The sequence below is a fragment of the Vulpes vulpes genome, chromosome 2 (genome assembly GCF_048418805.1).
Source record: "Vulpes vulpes isolate BD-2025 chromosome 2, VulVul3, whole genome shotgun sequence".
Taxonomy (NCBI): Eukaryota; Metazoa; Chordata; class Mammalia; order Carnivora; family Canidae; genus Vulpes; species Vulpes vulpes.
This window is the reverse complement of record NC_132781.1, coordinates 131,206,916-131,227,744: the sequence shown is the minus strand read 5'-3', so window position 1 is coordinate 131,227,744 and position 20,829 is coordinate 131,206,916. Positions and strand designations below refer to the sequence as shown.

Here is a 20,829-nt window from a genome sequence, read left to right as displayed (position 1 = left end):
AGTAATATTCTATAGTGTGCGCATGCCTCTGTGTGTGTGTGTGTGTGTGTGTGTGTATACCACATCTTATTTATCTGTTCATCTATTGGTGGACACTTGGGCTATTTCCATATCTTGGATAGTATAAAGAATGCTGCAGTAAATATAGATATACATATTTTTAAATTAGTGTTTTTATTTTCTTTGGATAAATACTCAGCAGTGGTGGAGTTATTGGATCATATATTTCTATTTTTAATCTTTTGAGGAAACTCCATACTGTTTTCTACAGTGGCTCTATCGGTTTACATTCCCACCAGCAGTATATGAGGTTTTCTTTTTGTCCACATCTTTACCAACACTTGTTATTTCTCATCTTTTTGATTCTAGCCATTCTGACAGATTTAAAGTGAATTCTCACTGTGGTTTTCATTTGAGCATCTCCCTGATGATGAGTGATGTTGAGCATTTCCGATATGTCTGTTGATCATCTGTATGTCTCCTTTGGAAGAATGTCTATTCTTAAATTTTTAAATTGGATTTTTTTTTTGGTGTTGAATTGTGTAAGTTCTTTATATATTTTGGATATTAAGCCCTTATCAGATGTATCACTTGCAAATATCTTCTCTCATTCAGTAGGTTGCATTTTAGTTTTGTTGATGGTTTCATTCATTGTGCAGAAGGTTTTTATTTTGATATAGTCCCAAGAGTTCATTTTTGTTTCTGTTTCTCTTGTTTGAGGAGACATACCTAGAAAAATGTTGCTATAGACAATGTCAAAGAACTTACTGCCTATATATTCTTTTAGGAGTTTTGAGGTTTTAGATCTCAAATTTAGGTCTTTAATCCATTTTGCATTTGTTTTTGTGTATGATGTAAAGAAGTGATCCAATTTCATTATTTTTCATGTAGCTGTCCAGTTTTCCCAGCACCATTTGTTGAAGAGACTGTTTCTTCCCTGTTGTATAGTCTTACCTCTTTTGTTCTATTGTTCTATGAGTTTATTCTTTTGCCATGCATCTGGATTTTATTCTAATTTTTAAAATTCTGAATAAATTAGTAATCTTTCCCTGATTAACTCATACGTTTCTGTTACAACAATGAGGTGATCATCAGTGATTTATATAAATTAGTGATGGCATTACTACTATTATTACTACTACTACTATTGTGGTTCATTTCCCTAATATTCCAGATCACATACTAGCTAATAATTTCCATTTTAAAATTTCCATTTCCAATTTTAGGTATGCATGGGTGGCTCTGTTTGTTGAGCATCTGACTCCTGATTTTGGCTCAGGTCATGATTTCAGGGTCGTGAGATTGAGCCCTGCTTTGGACCTGTGCTGGGCATGGAGCCTACTTAGGATTTTCTCTTTTCCTCTTCTTTCCCCCAACCCTGCTAATGCTTGCTCACTTGCTCTCACTCTAAAAAAATAATAATAAGAAGGACAAAAGTAATTTTATTTCCAATTTGGTTAGTGATTTTCAAAGAATTATTTTTTTCCCCTGTCCTTTGAAAATATGTGTAGAACATATGCTAGTCTGCTGTTCATTCTGAACTAGATTGTGTCTTTGAAATGCACAGTCTAACTTTATTAAATCTTTATGGAATCATGTCCTTTGGGCTTTCTAACTGGTTTTCTTTATTTCTTATTTTTCCTTAACCCCACTTGCTCTTTTGAATTCAAGAAGCTGCAGGTGTCTGGTACAAGATATAGTTATTCACTGAATGTTCTGGGTCAATCTGTGTCTGTGGAAATTGTAACTCTATCATAGTTTCTCTACTTCCAGAGACATGAAGTTGTCTTTAGATAATTTAGAAGTCTCTAATTTCTTAGGTTCTTGTCTCTTTATAGTGTGCTGAAAAGCAAATTGTTAATTCATTGCTGTGAAATGTTGAAGTATCTGTCTTTAATATTAGCATTTAAAAATTTTTCTACAGATAAGTGCTAATATTAGGACTTTTCCCCCTAGCATTTGCCTTCAACTCCATCCATTCAAATGTCATAGAGAAAGAAATTTCTCATTTTTTCTCTCTTCCTGTATTTATTAGTATTTCATTGCTGTGTGGTCTCATTACTAAGTTGTAATGTAATATCCCCCAAGGAGTAAACCATAAGAAGAACCCATTGAATAGAATTATTCTTCTTGGTAACTCTTTTCTAAAAAAAAAAAAAACAACCTTACTTTGTATTCCAAAGACCCCCCACACACACTTCCATCCTCACAAATCGTGATTCTTATTGCCAACTGCCTTTGACTGTGTATATTCTTGTCAAATATATTTACTGACCTATTGTACATGTTATTATGCAAGACTGTAACTCAATGACTTGAAAATGTCAGTGGCTTAGAATTGTGTTAGGGGAACTAAAAAAAAAAAATCTGGTTTTTGCCTGTGAGGAGTGTAATGGTTGGGAACATAGGATTTGAGGCTAGGCAGACAGACGTAGGTCAGACAATCCTGGGTGAGGTACACTAAGTCTCAATTCTCTCAGGTGTGAAATAGTCTCTCACTCAGTAAACAAGATAAATCTGTGGGGAGAATTCTCTCCAGATTTCAGAGAGGTTGTTTCTCTGGGCATATTTGCTGTTTGTGGTTTTTTCAGTGGTTGTCATTCCTTTGACATTTTTTTTTTAACGTCCAGCTGTCAGACATTACTGTGGCTATTACCATAGCCACCTCACATACTGGCAGTAAAAAGGAGTCTGAACATCTTTTACTTTAGGTAAATTAGATGTGTGATTGATTATTACCCATATTGGCCATGTGTAGATGGAGACACACAGTGATTAGTCAAGATAGCATAAAGACTTTAACGGACTAGTCCTTCAATTTCACTGGCTTAACACATTAGCCATGTAATTCTTGCTCACATCATGGTATAGTGCAGGTTGTGGGCATGAGGGGTTGGGGGCGGGGTGGACTTCAGTATGCTCCATGAAGTCATTCAGATACCCTGGCGCTTTCTGTCAAGTGGCTTCACCATCTTGTAGGGCTCCAAAGTCTTGCCTTATGTTCTCTGTCTCTGGTGAGCAGACCAGAAAAGAAAGACTGAGAGAAAGCATGGGAGTTGGAGAGCCTGGAAGTAGATGGGGTGTATGTCTCTTCTACTTTTATTCTCTTAGCTAGAACTGGTCTCACAGCAAATGCAGGGGATCTACAACATGTAGTACAGCAGTGTGCTCAGAGAAGAAGGCATCCCATGAATACTGATGCCTGTTATTAATAACTGTAATTTAGTGGAACCTCAGAAATTTGGACTTTGAGTCCAGTTGCCTCATTCAAGTTGAGTACAAGTACTTAGGTGTTCCTACTGTGTGACCTGATCCTGCCAGCTCTCTTGATGTGGGTCTGTCTGAAGCTAATTGACTTTCCTAAGATCCAGATTTCTTTCCCCCCTTCTTGCTTTTTCACCAAGAAGGAATTTTAAACTATGCGTGTCAGAGACACCTTGGATTTGCATTCATGTGAGTGAGGACATCTTGGTTTGGATTTATTATAATGTCAGAAAGGTGAGTGCAGGCTGTAACATGGGATGACTTCTTACTTGGGTTTTATGTAATTGAATTACAGCTAGTTTTTTTTTTTTATAAGAGACACTCACTTTGTTTCTTGGTTATTCCTTATTGTTAGTATTATAATGCTTAAAACAGATAAAAAATGATTAGAATTGGTTTACACTAGCTGCCTGGAGTACTGAATGCCCAGTGAGCTCCTTCACGTCTTGTTCCCTCCAACAGAAACAGCTTCCAGATTACTTCTTTTCTTTCTCCCTGACAGCAGTCTTTTAGCTGATCTTGAACTTAAATATGTCCCTGACTATTCCTTGGAGAATTTTTTTTTTTTAGAATTTTTATAATAGGCCTAGGTTATAGTTACTTGTTTTTGTGTGTATGTCTTTATTTTTAAAGTAAGTCCATATGTGAAGCTGTATAGTATCATGGTTAAAAGCCTGGTTTTGGTATCAACTGAGGTGTGTTTTAATTCTGTTAGCATGACTTACTAGCTACCTAGGCTTAAGCAAACAACTCTGTGTTTAGTCTTGCCTCTGTTTCCTCAACCATAAAAACTGTTTGCTAAAACTTACCTTAGGGGTTTGTTTAAAGGGTTATAGGAAATAATCTTATAGCCTTTGGCAAATAGATAAATATACAAGAAAAGTTTGCTGTTATTGTACAATGGATTACCCATTTTTAGGTAGTCAGGGTAATTAACATGAACTTAACATTAAAACTGCTTTTTATTTTTATTTATTTATTTTTTTTAAACTTCCTTTTTTTAAAATTTTTTAAATTTTTATTTATTTATGATAGTCACAGAGAGAGATAGAGAGAGGCAGAGACATAGGCAGAGGGAGAAGCAGGCTCCATGCACCGGGAGCCTGATGTGGGATTCGATCCTGGGTCTCCAGGATCGCGCCCTGGGCCAAAGGTAGGCGCCAAACCGCTGCGCCACCCAGGGACCCCTAAAACTGCTTTTTAAAATTGATTCAGTATATACCTTAAGATCTTGGAGGGCTTCACATTTATCACTGGAGATGTAGTGACTATTGTACTTTGCTACAACCAGAAACAGGATTCTGGGTGACAGGAATCCTACGCCGGTGTGCTAAATAGGCAGGTTTGAGTTGGGCATGAAAGAGTCAAGATGATTTGGGAAAAATTGCTGTCTTCCAAAAATAGTACAAATCACTCATCATCCCTAAACAGTGATTTAGAAATGCAGAAAAACAACCTCCCCCCTCAAAAAACCAGAATAACAAACCAACCACCCCCACCCCCCTGAAACAAAACCAAACCAAAACCCAACAAGTTGAAATGAGGCAAAACACAAGTACTCTATGTGTCCAAATATATCCAAATGAAGTGGGGCCTCTGGAAAGATGTGAACTGATTTCCCGTCTCTTCTGGACTACTCTTTTGAGTGGGTGTGCAGTCTGTCAATTTATTGAAGAGATGCACTGTAGGGTACTGGGAGCAAAACAACTGATGGGGTCTACTGTCTTCTATGGCTGTCTGTTCTCCCAACTTCTTTGTGTTTTAGTTGCTCTACTTTCAAGATCAGAATCTCGAAGATGCCACCATCCTAGTGTTATTCTGAAGACATACTTAGTTGCAGTCATGTCAGGTGGATCTAGCCATGATTGGAGCAAGCCTCAGTGAAGACAAAGGAAAGCAAGGCAGGTTATATCCCACTCAGCTCCTTCATTGGGTTAAAAACACCCAGCTCAAAAGAAAGACTTACTCTAAGAATTTTATTTAGTTTATTTAAGAAAACAAGTAAGTCAGAGAGTTACAAATATTGGTCCCTGTCATCTTGGTTTTCCTTGGGGAATTTTTAGGCAAACAACAAACATGGTCATATCCAACAAGCTATTTACGTGGTTGGATGAATGGTGGTGGGATAAATTGTGTGTCTATGTTGACTTTTTTATGTAGGAAAGGAGACAAATGTCTAGCTAATCACTTATAACTAATGCAGGGGGAAGAAGAAAATATTTCTAATTTTAGGGTTAATTTTTACATTTTCCTTCATTTAGACCTGGTTTTGAATTCCCTGATGTAGAACTGATCTTTAACATCATTCATTTTGCTCTTTCAGAACTAAATCATTTGGATCAAACTTAAATATTCAAATATAATGTTAAAAATGGAAATGCCTTTGCTTTTGGTATGGAATGAATGTCTGTCTTGGAAAAAATTCCTTTTTATGTAAGGATCACTTTCCTATGTTGTGATGTCTTGGTTGTACACAACAGTTGCAATAACAATCATGATGAGGATAGGGAAATTAGCTAACACTCACGTGGCACTTCCTCTTGTCTTCTGACTTTGTTACTTCCAACAGCCCTGGTAATAATACATATGAAAGTCCAGGGTGGTTCTAGTCTTTAAATAACTTTGCTTTCTACTTACATGAATCTTTTAGTCGGTTTTCCTTTTAAATATCATAACCTATTTTGGGCCTAGCTACCAGTTGTAACTATTTCAGATAGATTTTTATACCAGCAGAAAATGAATACTTCTGGAAATGATTTTCCTTTTTACTAGCCATGAAGATTATACCTGGAGAGGTTTTATTACAACCTAGAACCACTGTGATTTGAAAGGTTGGAGTTTCTGAAGTTGTTTGATTCTCTCTTCAGCCACTGTGATAGTTAATATCTCCTTTCTCATTCCCCATGGTCTGGGTTCGAACAGCAGTTCCTCCATTTATTAGCAGCAAAATTGACTTAAGGTAAATTACTTTGCTTTCTGAGTTCAGTGTTGTGCATGAAACGGGAATAATGATAGTACCTGCTTCATATGGTTGGTGAAAGGATTAAACATGTTCATATTGGCAAAGCAATGAGAGCAATGCTTTTCCCCTGGTAAGTGCCTTGTGTTTTTAAATAAATAAATATAAACTCGTGCTGCCTATTGTTATTGTATTCCCAAGACGCCTGGATCCAGGGCAGTGAGGCAATATTGTGGTGCTCAAGCTCTCAGACCTTTGTGACTCTGTCACTTGGGGGCTGTGTGAGCTCTGGCAGGTTGTTGAATGGGGCAGAGAATCACAGTGACTGCTGCTTATTATGGTGGTTCTCAGGTTGGAATGAAATGGTATTCGTAAAGCTCCTGCGGTGAGCCACAGATTTCATTCCCATCGCATCTGGATTGGCAGAGAACATGCAGCTCCTTAATTTTGATTTTAACTAATGTGATATTTCTCCTGAGCAAACTCTTGCTGATTAGAGGGGAAATTAATTAAATGTCCAAGTTGCTTTAAGTCTTAGTCTGATGTATTGATTTCAGATAATGCTCCGTCTCTAGGAAAAAAATGCTCAGACTTTCAGGTGTCTCAGTGTTCTAGGCTTTTCCAGGCTCCTGTCCAACCTGAGATGCGAGTATGTGGGGGAGGGGGGGGAGGGGGGGAGAGGGAGGGGTCAGGCAGGTTGTGGGTGGGAGGGAAAAGCCTGGAGCCCCAGGCCCTGGGGCTGTTCCACTTGTCCTCTCACTTGCTACCTGGCTTGGGGGCACTTTTGGCTGAGGTCTGAGCTGAGGAACACAGAATATGGTGTCTTTGTGACTGGCTGAGGTTTGGCAGCCTCCCTGGCTCTCTGAGCATCATCTCCCTCTCACTGGTGTCACAGGCCCTCTGAATCCCTGTCTCATGCATGTCAGAAACATGCATGCAAGAGCTCCAGGCTCTTCCTTGCCACAGAGAAAGAGGTGCTCAGAAAAGCTGTACTCTGTGGCCTCTGTCCACCTTTCTGCCTGCCAGCTTCCAGATGTGCTTGGGTGTGGGGCAGCCTGAAAGGCCCTGTGTCTCTAAAGCCTTAGATGGGGACAGGGGCAGACTCCCCTATACCTACGTGGCACTTCTTCAAACACGCTTCTGACCACTTCACCTTTTTTCCTCATGGCCTTCTTCTCACTACCCTTGGGGTGAGGATGAGATGCTGGCTTCCTTGTCTTCTTCTCCATCACATCTTCTCTTCACTGTGGGAGAAGGGAGGAGGTTATTTGATCAGATAAAAAGGAAGCAGTCTATTTGTTTTCGAAAGAGGGGTGATTGTCATGTTGTGAGCTGAAGAGCCTCATTGCTTAATTTTCATTTGAATGGAGAGTTTCTGGGCTAAAACAAGTAGAAATTACTTGCTTAAGGATTGGAGCGTCCACTGAGAAACATCTGAGGTGGAAATGGAACAAGAGGATAGTTTTAGAGCCCACTGAGGTAATTTGTGTACCAAATTACCTAAAAATTTAGCAGCTGAGAACCACCATCTTCTTAAGGTCACATGGGAGGCTGTGGGTCAGAAAGTCAGTGAGGTCACAGCCAGGACAGGTTAGCTGTGCTCTGGCTGTGGAGACTTGAGAGGCAGGGGAAGCTTGATGCTGAGCTGGAAGACATTTTTGCTCACAAGTCTGGTGACCAGAATGGCTCTATGTGACCTCTCCTTATTGGCTTTGCTTCCTCATAGCCTGGTGGCCCACAGAATTGTCAGCCGCTATTCCTGGAGCTCAGGGCCTCATGCACACGTTTCTACAGAGGAGAGAGAGGTGACATTGCCCTTCACGACCATCCTCGGCACCTCCATTGTTCTTTCTGGGCTGTAGCAGTCACAAAACAAACCCAGATTCAAGGGGCAGGGACACAGGCACTACTGCTTGGTGGGAAGAGCAGCTAAGAATTTTGAGGCCACATTTTTAGCTACTTCAGATATAAAAGAATGAAATGAAGGGGAGATTCAGGGTCTTGTATTTGGGAAAAGGAGATAGCCCTACAAATCTGCACAGGTTATGTCTACTGTGCACAAGTTCTGACCTTCAGTGGATTTTTTTTTTTTTTTTTTTTTGGCTGAGTTGAACTCTTTGATGAGCTTCTGAAAGAAAAGTTCCCTCCTTCAATCCTAACGTGCTCAGGAGCTGTGAATTGGACAGCAGTTGCTTGAAATCCTTGGTGGTCATAATAAAAGAGGTAGAGGTATTCCTATGTATTACATGATGCCCTGGTTGCTGAGAAGCTGCTATTCAGAGCTTTTGCAAACAGACCCTGCCCTTGTCCACCTCCAGCTCACACAGCTTGGCCTCCTCTCTGTCCATTACATCTCTCCCTCTGGCCTTTTCATTCCTCCTGGCCACCTTATGGCCACTTCTAGTCCACATTTTCATTTAGCCCTCCATTCTTGGTTTTCAGAGTGAGAAGGGCTAGTTGTGCAGAGCTTATAGTGCTTTTTTAACCAGCCACTGGGAAGCAGATTGAAATCCCCAAACTTGTTTTTACTGCAATTTATTTCAGCCTAATTTACAAGAAATAGAAGGAATGGGTATTGCTAATTGTGCCACATAGTCCTATTTTCTCAACAGTGCTTGTTTTTATTAACACAGCCAATAGAAAGAAAATGAAATTAATCTTCATCAAAGAAGCCTGCTAATGTAAAGCTGAGAGTACTAGCAGCCAGGAATGAAGTAAAAACTGCAATCATATTATTGCTATTTTGGGAGTTTTACATTAAGCTCCTACACAATAATCAAATATTAAAGTATGATCATAAATTTTGCCTAGACTTTAGGAATGTGGCAGCTGTTCTGGGGCACATTTACTGGAAAATCATGAGCTCAAATGGAATTTGCTGAGGACTATATATCAATTTACCATCAGGGTAAACAGTACTAGAAGCCCTAGACTCTCCCCATTAATCACTGTAGATGTGGCTTCTCAAGCAGGAGAGAGTTATGAGTGATATAAATAGCACATTGAGAATTTTTACTTTAGACGGAGAAAACTAACAGTTTGGGATAGCACATTCATTGTCTATAGGCCCTCTTCTTTTTCCTTTCAGTTTAAAAATTATCACGGAAGAGTCCTTATACTTTAAATATTTAGATGTGGCAGTTTTGCTTATTTTTTAATTTATTTTTTATTTTTTATTTTTTTTAGATGTGGCAGTTTTAAAAAGAAGAGAAGTCCCTGTGTCTCTTGGCCAACCATGTGTCTTCTTTGGAAAAATGTCTATTCATGTCTTCTAAATCATCCATTTTCAATTGAATGATTCATTTTTGGGGTGTTGAATTTTCTAAGTTCTTTATATATTTTGTATACTAACCCTTTATCGGATACGTCATTTGCAAATATCTTCTCCCATTGTGTAGAATGCCTTTTAGTTTTGTTGATTTTTTTTTTTCCTTCCCTGTGCAGAACCTTTTTATTTTGAGGTAGTCCTAGTAGTTTCATCAGGGAAATGCAAATCAAAACTACATTGAGGTATCACCTCACATCTTTCAGAATGGCTAAAATCAACAACACAAGGAGCGACAGATGTTGGTGCGGATGTGGAGAAAGGGGAACCAACTCTTAGACTGTTGGTGGTAATGAAAACTAGTGCAGCCATTGTGGAAACAGTATGGAGTTTCCTCAAAAAATTAAAAATAGAAGTATCCCACAATCTGGCAATCTCACTAGTAGATGTTTACCCAAAGAATACAAACTACTAGTTCATAGGGATTCATGCACCCTGATGTTTACAGCAGCATTATCTAGAATAGCCAAATTATGGAAATAGCCAAAGTGTTCATCAAGTCACGAATGGATAAAGAAGATACAGTTGGTTGGTTGGTTAGTTGGTACAGATATAAAGATGAAATCTTGACATTTGCGATAACATTGGTGAAGCTAGAGATTATGCTAAGTGAATTAAGTCAGAGAAAGACAAATACCATATGATTTCACTCATATGTGGAATTTAAGAAAGAAAGGAGAAAAGGGGAAAAAAAGAGACAAACCAAGAAACTTACCCTTATGTATAGAGAACAAACTCATGGTTTCCAGAGGGGAGATGAGTGGGAGGATGGGTAAAATAGGTGATGGGGATTAGGGAGTGTACTTAAATACCGGTGTTGTATCCGGTGCTCATGGTTAAGTTTTGAATCACTCACTAAATTGTATGCTTGCAACTAATATTACACTGTATGTGTATGGAATTTATTTTTTATTTTTATTTTTTTAAAAGATTTTATTTATTCATGAGAGAGAGAGAGAGAGAGACAGGTAGAGGGAGAAGCAGACTTCATGCAGGGAACCTGACCTGGGACTCAATCCCGAGTCTCCAGGATCACACCCTGGGCCGAAGGCAGCGCTAAACTGCTGAGCCACCTGGGCTGCCTTCTCTGTTGGAATTTAAATAAAAACTTAAAAAGCTATGTCATCTGACACTTGTGATTCACTGTTGACAGGTGTCAGGAGTGGGGTAAATCTGAATAGGGAATAGTTAAGCAATAATTTTGTCACTGCGGATGTTAAATTTTGTTTTGTTTTCATTTAGCAAGAAATACCTCAATTACTTTTCTCAATTACAGTAAGGGAATTTTCACCATTTATTAATGATGGAACTGTAATTTAGGAAGGAAAACAAAAAATGCAAGATGATCTTTATATGGACATCCCCTGAAGCCCATCTCTTAGAAAGAATAAGGAGGCTTTATGGCTGTGGTTGATGTAGTGAGATGCGGGGTAGGGTGTGGTACAAAGTGCTTGGATTTTGTAGTCCACCTTGCCCTTGAATTCCTATTCTACTACTTTCTCCCTTGTGTTCTTGAGCAAGGTAACTAATCTTGCTAATTTATGATCTATAAATTGGGAATGATAATCACTATCTCACAAGGGTGGTTTGGAGATTAAAATATGCTAATTTCTGTAAAATCCTTAGCCAAGTGTCTGCCTCATATTCCTTTCCAAATGGACACAGGCCATTCTGCTTAATTAATAATCAGTACTGTAAGCATTTGAGTCTCTAAACATAGAGCTAGTAGCTGTCTTTTGTTGTCATAGTAGGTATAGTGAGACTCTCAGCGAGGTTTGGGTTGGATATAGTGGCAGCCACTATGTGGAATGGTTTGAGGAGATCTGGGTAGGGCCTGATTTTCATCATTGTGCAAAAAAAAATTTCACTAGTTACAGATTAATTCCTCTGAATTTTGAAGAAATTTCTTAAATCCCAATACCTTTGTTCTCATGCAAGTATTCCTGGTAGTTAGGAAGTAGGGAATGATGAGTGAAGCAAGGAGGTTGGTAACTCTGTTCCTTGCTTCTCTTGGGAAAACTGCATAATCAGAACAGATACTTACATGGCTACCATTGACTGCAAGTGGCAGTTGCCCACTTTTGATGGGATGGCCACTTCTGATGGAGACACTAGTCCCTACATCCTATTCTTGGCACCCTTTATACATTTAAAAAAATTTTTTTATTATTTATTTACGATAGTCACAGAGAGAAAGAGAGAGAGAGAGAGAGGCAGAGACACAGGCAGAGGGAGAAGCAGGCTCCGTGCACCGGGAGCCCGACGTGGGATTCGATCCGGGGTCTCCAGGATCACGCCCTGAGCCAAAGGCAGGCGCCAAACCGCTGCGCCACCCAGGGATCCCCATTTATACATTTTTATTGTTTGCCTTAAACCCTAGAATCCTCTCCTCCCACAGTGTATTGGGGATGAGAGCTGCAATGGCAGCTGAGTTCTGGTGAAAGAGAGTAGATCCTCTCTCAGGGGCTTCCATAGTTGGTTTCATCTTCAAACTCCACTTCTCCCCTCTGTGAAAATAAGGCTTAGGGATTCCAAAGTCACTTTACTTTCTCACATTCTCTAGTTTTTGTTTGTGGTCCCTCTTCTACTTAAAGAGACCCCAGGATTAGAGAAAGAAGAGTATCTCAGGAAAACTGGTCTCTTTTTAACATGGCTCAGGTTTTTTTTTTGGTGATGATGCTTCTGGGGAGTTAAGGATCTATCAAAAAACTGCAATGTCAAGTTACTAAGGCTTCACTCCATCTTCCATAAATCAGCTTTCCTGCTATCATTTTCTCTTAAAACTGTGCTATCTTTTCTGGGTGGCCACCAGCTACATGTGACTATTCACATTAATTAAAATGAAATAAAATGGAAAATCTACTTCCTCAGCCACACAACCCCATTTCAAGTGCTCAGTACCCATATGTCACTAGTGGGAGAGTAGACACAAAAAGATCATTTCCATTGTCGCAGAAAGTTCTATTAAATAGTACTGCTCTAGAAGCTGTGTGCCTCTGAAATGGCATTCAGTGATCTGGCATCAGAAAGCTTTGGTAGTTATTTGGGCAAAGGTAATGCAATCCTAGGGGAAGTCTTCTAATTTTAATCATACTCAAGTTAAAAAACCCATTGTTCCAAGGCAAAGAAAGGCTGTTCAGCATTCCATTCTCATGGTTCTTATGCAGACAGTCACCTTGGTTTTCCTTTTTTTTTTTTTTAAGGTTTATTTGTTTATTTTAGAGAAGGAGAGTGAGAGATAAGGGGAGCACAGGAGGGTGGAGGAACAGAGAGAGACAGAGAGAGAGAGAGATTGAGAGAGAGAGGGAGAGGGAGAGAGAGAGAAAGAGAATCCCAAGCAAACTCTGTACTGAGTATGAAGCCCAACTTAGGGTTCGATTCCAGCATCCTGAAGTCAAGGCCTGAGCTGAAACCAAGAGTTGGATTCTTAACTGACTGAGCCAGTCAGGTGCCTTGGCAGTTGATATGGTTTTATTAAACATCACCTATTCACTGTGTACTACTTAAATGAGAAAGGATCAAGCATTTGATCTCTAAATAAATATATAGGTGAAAAATTGGGGTATTGGTACACCAACTATAGTTGGGTCAGAGTGTAGGAACCAGAAAAATGTTTTGTTTTGTGGCATCTGTTGAAAAATTTGGACAATTTCAACAAAATGATGAGTGAACATTAAAATTCTCTGCCATGTATATAATAATATTGGCATTACAACCCAAAGTGCCACTGAGTTCCAAAGTAAACATAAGATTTATAAAAAGGTTTCTCCTGTCAACCTTAAAAAAGAGAAAGCTTTATCTGTCTGCCAAGTACCGTGCTTACTACTTCACATTCTTTCTTATTTGCTGACACTCCCCTGACAGAGGTCAGCCATGCACCTGCACAGAGAAAGCGCCAGGAAGGGGCGCAAGGCCTAGGCTCTGGCATCAAGCAGGTGGAATCTGAGCTCCTGCTACTTACTAACTTTGGGCTTCGGTTTTTGGGCTTGAGGTTTTGCTGGACCTCAGGACAGGGGCATTTACTTTCATTGGACCTAGTCTTCTCCCTGGAAAATGGCAGATACAGTGTCTCCTTCATATGACTGTGAGGATGTGTGCAGTAACTGGTACACAGAAAGTGAATAATGAAGGGTGGTGTGATCTTTTGAATCCCTAAAGCACTCTGGCTTGTCCATGTTGGACACTCAGCAAATGCTTGTCAAACACATGGATGGTTGGAGGATGGAGGTCACATTTTCCTTCACAGGCAGTACTTTTCTTGGGAGCGTAGGTGGTCACACGTAAGTGGAATGATTTTGGGGAAACCAAAGCCTCTTATTCAACCCTAATTATCTCCCCACTGGCTATGGCTGCTGTTTTAAAACCTAAGTATTACTCATGCCATGTAGCTAAAGTCTTCATTAAAAGCAAATCTTACTTGACAGCGGGAATACACCACGCTGTTGTTTGCCATGGTTCTGTCTGGTGGCCAAGCCTCTCATCCCAGGCAGCGCTGTGTGGTGGAAGCAGTACTGGCCTTGGAGCCAGAGGGTCTGTCCTTTAGACCTGGCTCTGAGGTCACCTTGCAGCTGGCTTCCCTTCCCTGGGCCTCAGGGCCACAGTTTTTCAATTAATTAATGGAAGATTAGAGTAGATCTCCTATAAATGGTTTGTGTGATTTTCTAAGTGGGATGTTGAGCAGATAAAATCTCTTGTGGTGAGGCATGGGGCGGGGTCTGAGATGGTGGGCCTCCAAAGGTGGTGATGTAGAGATTACAGCCATGGGAGGACAGGGGGGCCTGATAATGAGGGCACTGGGAACGTTCCATGAGGGTGAATGGGGACCAACAATGAATTTTAGGACTGCTTCGCCATTTTGTCAGAGTATCACATGGCAGTTTTACTGAATGTTTGGTATACACGGAAGATCACCGACTCTGTGGGCATGGAATGAAGCCAATTTACTGCCTTAAACATGATCTTCAACCTTGGGTGCCCTCATATAGTGAGAGCTTACGCATATTGTGTAAACTAGCTCCAGGGCATTCCAAGGTGTGATTGTAAACCTGATGGGGCAACCACAGACTGCCAAGAAGCTGGGCCTGGAGAGACCAGCTCATCCCATGATGATCAGGACTGAAGCAGCTCTTTGTGGCTGCAGGTGTTCCAGGGAATGAATAGGAGTGGAGCCAATAATTACTGAGCACCTTCCATGTGGCAGGCACCATGATGGAACTTTTTACTCACGTCACCTCGTGTAAACCTCACAGCAGTTCCGTGGGGAAGACTTTATTGTCTTCATGACCCAAGTGAGGAAACGATGACAAAAACAGGAGAGCTGAATTTACCCAGAAGATGTTTGAATGGCCAAATTCCTGTGCTTCTTCCAAGGATGTCACACAACATCCAGAATGTTCTGCCAATATTACTTGCTGTTATAGTTCAGTGTTCTTTGCCTATGGGCATTGTGGATGGAATTATTGTTCTCACATTATTGCTATTTTCTGGCATTTCTGGTACAAAGAAACCATCTCTACCAGTGGACCCCTCATCATCCACTCCTAGAGGCAGTGTTGGAAGTCATTCGTTGGATTTCTCAGCTGTCAGCGTTCCAGTATAAATTTTTTATTGGATTTTATTTTTTTTCACACTTGGCCAATGAGTTACAGTTCTGTGTTTCTCGTCCACTTTGGGAACTCACCTTTGGGTTTTATCAAGACTCATTTCTAGTGTTTTAAAAGGTTAACGAAAAAGTTTGAAGCTCCCTGACTTTCTTATTAAGATGTTGCAGGGAAGAGGATGGAGTGTGTCAGTGTATTGAAGTAGACATATTTGTTGACTGAGGCAGATACTGCAAACATGTTCTGGGAGCCTTTTCAGTGTTTTGTAATAAGTAGCACTTTAATCAGGGCAAGGCAAACTGGAGGGGTCTCTGCAGGGTTGGTGTTTCCCGGGAAGTGCCTGTTAAGACAAGGAATTAGCCAGTGCTCACGTTTAACATCTGGATCCCTGACATGGAGGCTGGAGTGAGATGCTGCAGAGAGTCTGTGGATTGCCCTTGATGAAGATCGTTTTTTTTTAAAGATGTTATTTATTTATTCATGAGAGAGAGAGAGAGAGGCAGAAACACAGGCAGAGGGAGAAGCAAGCAGGCTCCCTGCAGGGACCCTGATGTGGGACTCCAGGATCATACCCTGAGCCAAAGGCTCAGACGTTCAACTGCTGAGCCACCCAGGCATCCCAGATGAAGATCGATGTTAAGCCATCACCTCCACCTCCTTGTGATTATCAGGTGCAGAGCTGTTATTTGCTTGGTGGCCTCACCGTGGAAAGGCTGCAGGCTCGGTCCTCCATCTAAAGATAGAGCAAGAGCATGTGCTTGCTCAGGGGTGTATATCATTGAACAATTTGGGGCTTCAGCAGTTAAGTAGACTAAAGAAAGCTGTTCTTGTAACATGGTCTTTTATAGTTTTATCATTATTTTGTCCTTTGTATCTTTGGATTTTTCATTATGAATTATGCCATACGTTCAAGTAGTTTAAAGCCTAAAAAGGAAATGGATTCCTCTGTATCCCTTGCTCACTTAGGAATATAGGCCTTTACTCTTTTGTGTTTTCTTTCTCTGGACCACTTGTTTGGAATCTGTGTTTACCCTGCCCTTGCTTTCCTTGACAGTTCTACTATACATGATGGTTTGTTAGACAGTTTTCCTCTGTTTAAAATGTGGCTTTTGTGTGATAAAGTTCTGTGTACCCCATAGCAGTTTCTTTGTTTACAAAGACTGGTTCTATTTTAAAATAGCTTAGAAGGCTTTGGTCTCAAATGCTAGGCTTTGATGTTGTCCTGATCCACAGTAAAATAAAGAATTTCTATCTGGGAAACAAACGAAGGGTCTCAAGGGGAGCTAGGTGGGGGATGGGGTAACTGTATGATGGGCACTAAGGAGATGTAAAGAGCACTGGGGATATGTTGGCAAATTGAATCTAAATTAAGAAAAAAAAGAATTTGTGCATTAAGCAGTCTTCACCTCTCCACCCCCAATACCACGTAACTTGCACTTTTAGTTCTATAAGCTAGTGTATCGTGTAGCAGAATGTTAGGATAAGGAATTTATTTATTTATTTTTTTTAGGATAAGGAATTTATGTGTTATTAAATATACTTGGGATTTGTTAAGAATTTATATTTAAGTATACTAGGAAACCATGACAGACTTGTAAGCTATAGTCTAATCCATTTATGCTTTCCCATTTTGTATTCCATGGTGAGTGGGACTCTGAGGGTGGTCCTTGCATGACGTGGTAACGAAAAAAGCATGAGAGAGTTTGGTCATCCTTAAGATTTTTTCAGATCCAGGGATGAGTTAAGTTAGTCTCACATATTAATAAGGATTTGGTGGCATCTCCTACTGTCTCCTAATGTGGCCTGATGTCATTGCACTTGTTCTCATTTAGCATAAATCCTTTTACATGACATATCCCTTGGGATTCTTCAAGGCAGGTGGTTGGAGCAGTCTCAGGCTGACATAAGCGGAACAGAGATTTTCTGAAAGTTAGCAAGCATCTGGTAGAAGCTCTGAGAAATTTTCGGTGCTAGACTTAGAATATGTATGAGTGGCAACAAAGAGAAGTTGGAACTGCAGTCAGAGTCACACCGTGGAACCAGCTGGTGAGCCATCACTGCTGCCCTTGCTGGACATGACGTGGTGGCTTTGCGTGCGTGCTGCTGGGGCCGCCTGTGGATGCTGCTGTGTGTGCTGCTGACGCTCCTGCCCGCCAGCTGACTGCTGCTGTCACTGTCACTGTCACCGGGATGGAGGCTCCCTGTTCCCTGAGTCACTGGTCCCTGAGCTGAACCCCAGCATGGGTGGGTCTCATTGCTCATGGTGAGCTTATGATCTATGCCATATAATTGGCAGAGGGGCTGCAAAAGCAAGTGTCTGGCTATTCTGTTCACTCCAATGGAAATAGCTTTGTTTTCCTCAATGAACTATTGGTGAGTAAACTAAATACAGGAAGGAGTTCAGAGGCTCGAAGGGCACAATTTGACTATATGTCATCAACTCATTTTATACAAAGGCATTATTTTGAGGCTTTAATTTTTCTTCTTGCTGATATCTTTTTTTTCCCTCTTGAACCATTTGTTAATACTCTGTATTTCAAGTAGGAGAAGAAAAGATAAAGAGATGACATTCAAAATTGTTTTGCTTCATTGCTTTCTTGAAGTTTCTTCAGCAGTACCCAGAGGTAATATTGCACTGACCCCTGCTCTCATCCCTTGACCTCTCATACTACAGCCCTAAGACCTTGGAAACGGAGGAGTGAGTCTACTTTCTGAGAGTTCAACTATCAAATAGGTCTAGGATGGATCAGATGGAAGGAAACGAAGAGTAGTTATTTAAATGAGGTTTAAATATTGCTTGAACTTTCCCTCTTTCTCCCTCATTAGTATAAATAAGCAAATCATGGAATTTCAGGCACCTGAAATTTCAATTTTGGGATGTACACCTCTTTTTAATTTGAAGAGAGAGGTGCTTAAACACGAGAAGTAGAGCTTAGTACAAACAGGGTGCTGCAGTCGGAGCCAGGTGCAGATATTCATTCAGTTGTGTGACCTTGGGCACATTCTTTCATTCTCTGGGTTTATAACTCATTTGAAAAAGGGCAGTGATAGTACCTCACTGTCAGGATTGCTTTGGGGATTAAATAAATTAATTTATCTAAGGCCTATAAGAAGCATTGAATAGATGATAGGGAATTAGAATAATTACCTATTCGATACAGGAGAATAGGAGAAAGGCTGATTTTCTTAAAGTGAAATAGGGGTGGCTTTTGGAGGCATGCCTGCTCGTTAGAAGTGTTCAGGTATAGGTTGGTTGACTCAACAGGATGTTGTAGAGGGAATCTCTGCATTGGGGAGTGGGTGTGTTGGCCCAAGGGGCTTTCAAGGTGTCCTTCTACAACTGATTCTATTAGACAGTGCCTTTCTCAAGAATTCAGACAAGGGGTAGGCACCTGAGCTGGGATATTCCTGCTCCAGATGGCATAATACCAGACACTCAGTGTCAATCAAAGAAGACACCTGTCTGGAAATAAACTGTTGAGGCTAAGGTGGAATTTGATTGGTCTGTCCAGCTAATAGCAGGCCCATAAATGTGGCAGCCATCTTGCCTGCTGTCACTGCTACTCTGACCACTTTCCTTGACTTAATTTAGCCAATATCCTGAGTCACTTCCTCAGTGATGGCAAGAAACCTCTGGCATTTGCAAAGCAGTCAACAAATAGGGGACCTTCTTGGCTGGGTACTAGTGGCTGATTCTCTGGGTAACTGTGGAGTAGGTTTCAGCTTTTACTTGGCGCCTGCACCTGGGTGCCATTGTGAAGTAAACAACCTGTACAACTCTACCATGGTGGCCCTGGTAGTGGTGACGAGCAGGCCTGGAGAGTGCAATATTGGGAATGGGGGCTTAGCTCATAGAATGTCCACTCAAGTAGGCTGGAGGGATGTTGAGGCAGAATGTGGAAGAGTTTTGAAGAGGAGTTTTTCTGGTTTGCTTTTTCTCCTGTCTTAATCTCGACACCCCACATTAATAGGACCTAGAGTAGATCATTTACAATACTTTGCAGACCTAAAAGAAAGAGAAAGAAAAGGCACAATTTTTGCTTTTGAGATCCTTGCAGTCAAGCTCAGCAATTCCATCTTCCCATCCTTTATGCCACACAAATGTACTTAGTACATTTACTTCTCGTTCTTCCTCCTTAAATTGAGAAAGCAGAGGCAAAACCAGACACTGCGATAATGGAATTTTATGTTGTGGTCTTTGATTATGCTTCCCGTTCAAGTCTTAATATTTCATGTTGTGAATAATAATGTTCTTTGTAGGAAAAATTCTTAATTTGAAAATGTTGTATATGACTTTTTATCAGGAGCTATGGACTGTCAAAATAAATAGATCTAATTATGGACCCATTGTTATGGAATACGCCATCTTAAATAGTAGAAGTCAAATTTCCAAAAATTAACAAAAAACCTTACATTTTAAAAGTCCTTTGGACTGATTGGCTGTCTTGGTTCATTGGTTCTCAACAAGATATTTGTTAGATGGAGGCTGTTGGCTTTCTCCTAGTACAGCTATTCTGATAAATAAGGTGGGAATTTGCTGGGACCTCACCATCACTGCCCAGCATGGAGCCCAGCACAGGGCTTGAGCTCACAACATAGAGAGCAATACCTGAGCTGAAATCAAGAATCAGAACTTAACCGAATCAACCACCCAGATGCCCTGATCACTTCTTTTCTTGAACAGGATTTGGTTTAGAGAATTCCACTGTACTTGTGCCTGTACATTGACTGGGAAAGGTCTTCGTATGGAGTCCTTTGAAGAAAATATGTGTTATTGTGAATTAATTTAGAAGTACTAGTATAATCTTAAACAGCATTGGGTTTTGGAACTGCCCTGTAGGTAAAGATGGGAGAGAGCTGATATTTCTCTGCCATATCAACTGTTTGATTTGGTGAATTGGTTTTTGCTTCCAACAAAACGTTTACTTCAAAGCAGGGTGTAGAAAATTCCAGACCAGTGGATACTCATGGAGATTCGTGGGCTCTGCCAAAGTAATGACCTTGATGCTGTTCCATTCTCAGAGACAGATCTTAATTATGTATAAATAGATAAGACAAGTTAGAAATTTGTAATTTCATCACTGGGAACCAGAAGTATTGACTTCATTTGTGCTTGGTGGTTATCTGAGTTTACTAAGGAAAATTTAGGGAACCACAGATATGAATTGATGTCAACAAGGTAAAATGAAAGTCTGATTGATGACACTTTGTTGACTAGAGTTCAATTTAGTTCTTCATACTGAAGAAAATAAGAGGTTATATTAGTTGAAAAAACACAGGATTTAGAACATTTGGGTAAATATGTAGGTAATTGAAACATAACTTGTTCTAGGAAACATGTATACATTTTAACAGAAGAGATCTCCAAAGAGTTCCAAGTTCAACATAAAGACAAAATTCCTAGTTAATTAAAGAATAACAGCAATTTTGGGGTGCTTGGGTGGCTCAGTTGGTTGAGCATCCCATTCTGGGTTTCCGCTCAGGTCATGATCTCATGAGTCATGGGATCGAGCCGGGTGTTGGGCTTTGCGATCAGCGGGGAGTCTACTTGAAAGATTTTCTCCCTCTGTCCCTCCCTCAGCTTGTATGCACTTTATTTCTCTCTCTAAAATAAATCGGTAAATCTTTAAAAAAAATAAGAGTGAAAATTATTATGTACAGGGATAAAAATCGAAGGTATG

General features: G+C 40.3%; 1 protein-coding gene across 21 annotated transcripts in view; it reads left to right on the top strand.

The window, feature by feature from the left end:
- The window catches only part of PDE4D (phosphodiesterase 4D), a 1,410,178-nt gene that overhangs the window by 132,348 nt on the left and 1,257,001 nt on the right, over nucleotides 1-20,829 (top strand). The gene's annotated exons all lie outside the window — the stretch shown is intronic.